The sequence below is a fragment of the Nannospalax galili genome, unplaced genomic scaffold, assembly GCF_000622305.1.
Source record: "Nannospalax galili isolate Female #2095 unplaced genomic scaffold, S.galili_v1.0 scaffold195, whole genome shotgun sequence".
NCBI classification, from domain to species: Eukaryota; Metazoa; Chordata; class Mammalia; order Rodentia; family Spalacidae; genus Nannospalax; species Nannospalax galili.
Window position 1 is genome coordinate 10,726 of NW_008335885.1, and position 2,990 is coordinate 13,715.

Consider the following 2,990-nt stretch of genomic DNA (forward strand, 5'->3'; position numbering starts at 1 on the left):
TAGATCTACCAGGGTCACTATGGTCAAGGACTCTGCTTTCCAGATAGATAAGGGATAAGGTGGGTGGTGAAAGCCAGTCTATCCATCAATTCAAGATAAACTAATATTCAAACTCAGCCTGTACTTGGCAATACTTTGAGCAGTGAACTTGATAGGATGTACTTGAGAATTATGAGATGGTTTGCTTTAAGAGAAGTATTCAGGAAACAAGCTCTTGGACTGTGGTGCCAGGTGCCACGGTGTTTTGGGAGTTGGAGCCATGGCAGGCCTGGTGGACTTCCAGGACGAGGAGCAGATGAAGTCCTTCCTGGAGAACATGAAGGTGCAGTGTCACAACCAGTGTCAGCACGAGAGGGACCCTGATGCTTTTGCCTTCCCGTCACTTCCAGTCCCATTCCTACTTGAGTCAGCAGTGTCACACTGTATTTGTGACCCACATCTTCTTTCAGGTTGCTGTTAGCTAGTGGACTATTTGGAAGGAAGCCAGAGGGATTTTGATGATGCTGCAAAGGTGTTAACATTCAACTGTGAAGAGAACAAGCCTAGTGACAGATACAAACGGGGGGCTGGTTATGTGACTTGACAAGGCAGACTGACTCATGACCCAAAAGCTGGCTCTGCCTGCTTCTGGGGGACTTGTGAGAAACCCAGAGTGAAGTCTGTGGAAGTGCATCACAATGTTAGGCTCCTGCACATGATGGACAGGTCAGTGAGGATGGCCAGCCTGACCTGGGGAAGGCCAGGGACTACTACACCAGGGTCTGTGATGGTAGCTGTGTGGAGAGCTGCTTCAACCTCAATGCCATGATTCTGTAGGGCGCCCACAACTTTTTAAAGAACTGTATAACTTATATCTTCAGAAACCAAATATTCAAAAGTATTTTATCATATATGATAGTGATATTTATGATATAGTTATAGCATTTTATAAAATTAAATAGAATCCAATGTGTTAATACTTGAAATTTTATTTAATATTTATGTTATACTTTAAATTTTCTTGAAAATACAGACATCTCAATTCTATATTTAGAAAAGTTCAAAATGTACAAATTGTAGAGAACTCTGTTTCAATAGCTTAGTTTTAATTGAATTCTTGTGCATTTTGTACAAAAATTCTTTCATCATCTTTATAGCTCCCCAATCTGCACCCCTTGTGTTCCCTCATTTTTATGATTACTTTCAAACCAAATACATAACTAATTTATTGATGACTTATTGAGTGACAAAGAAACAATACTGATCTATCTTGTAAATCAATAAAACCCTCACAGCTGTGTAATACTAAGAGTGAAAACACCCATTTGTTCTCTGAGGAAAAAATATGTGGGAGAATCATATTTCTCTGCAGAAAGTCCACAAACTAACTACTGCTGTTGGAGTACGCGCTGAAATAAACAGTGTGTTACAGTAACAGGTGTGAAACTCTGGGTCTAGAATTGCTTCTGAAGATTCTGTGGTTTAGTGGCATGCTTTTAAGTCACAAAGATGCTCTGCTGTGTACGTGTCAGGCGTGAATCTGGATTACTCCCACTGTATTATCAGAAGGGTCATCTGATATGAGTCAAGCTTCCACTGTCTCATCTGCTTTTAGAATGTTGCAAAGAATAATCACAATACTACTTTGTACTACTTTACGTTTAACTGCATTGTCTGTCCAGAGGAAGAGTTTTGTCAACAGTTTATAAACTAAACAAAATCTAAAAATAATTAAATAAATTTTCACTTTGTAGATTTATTGAAACATGGACATGATAAGCATGTTAATGTCAATGTATTATTTTTCGCATGTTTGTATGTATGTATATGTGAGTATGTATGTTCATATGTGTGTGTCCATATGAGCATATGTGTGGAGGCTAAATGTCAACTTTGGCTCTTGTTCCTTAGGCACCAGTAGTCTTGGTTTTTGAGACAAAGTCTCCTACTTGTAGTTGGGGCTCCCTGGCCTGGAGAGGCTGGCTGGGCAGTGAGACTCAGGGATCCTTTTGTGTCTGCTGCTCACAAAAACATCTAGGTTATAAACACATGCCACTACATCTAGGTTTTTCCACAGGTTCCAGGATTGAATTCCAGTCCTCAAGCTGATGTGGCAAGTGCTTTACTCACTGAGCTATCTCTCCTGTCCTATATTCTTGACAGAGGAAAAATTTCAGCTTTAGAAAACAGTGGTTAAAGTATTTGCTAGACATGTTTGACACAGCAATTTGGATCTCTAGAAAAATATTTTCAAGACCAAGTAACATCTGTGTATTATTGAGGGAACTTTTCATCAGTATTTTGAAATAGTTCATTAAAAAATCAACTGAATTTAAAATTTCTTTTCTAAAAAATATTGTTTATTATTTTTTATTTTATGTATTGCCTGTGTGTGTGTAAGTGCACCCATGTCATGCAATGCCCACGGAGGTCAGAAGAAGGCATTGGATTCCCCGGAACTGGAGTTATGGATGGTTGTTAGCCACCATGTGGGTACTGGGAATCGAACCCAGGTCCTCTGCAAGAGCAGTCAGTACTCTTAACTGCTGAGCCATCTCTCTAGCCCCTATATTTCTTATTGTATAATAAATTCATATGTTATATTTACTAATGAATGAAAAGAAGCATTAAATTTAAAACATGAACTTATCTTTCATTTTTAAGTTAAAGCATTTAAAAGATCTGAATTCTGCTCACTGAATATGGAGAGGTTCGTCATGCAGAGAAAAACAGCAATGAACACATTTTTCAATTTGCTGTTTCCTATCCACGTGGACAGTTTCTCACAGGCGGATTTTTATTAAGGCTGTAAAGTAATCACTATTTCAAAAAAAGTCTTGATTGGGATACATACATAGCCAAGAAATCATAAATGTATACAATAAAATATACTAAATCAAGCTCCAGCTTGATATAGAATTTGAAAAGGGTTTTTGGAAGTTGTACACAAATTCAGTGTGTAAGATCCTGAATATTTGTATCTTGTTTTTCTAATATGTCTATAAAGGGTA

The 2,990-nt window shown here is 38.0% G+C and overlaps 1 pseudogene; it reads left to right on the plus strand.

Annotated features, from left to right (window-relative positions):
* Positions 1–259: 259 nt before the first annotated feature.
* LOC103732152 lies at positions 260–1,913 on the plus strand (annotated as a pseudogene).
* Positions 1,914–2,990: the final 1,077 nt, after the last annotated feature.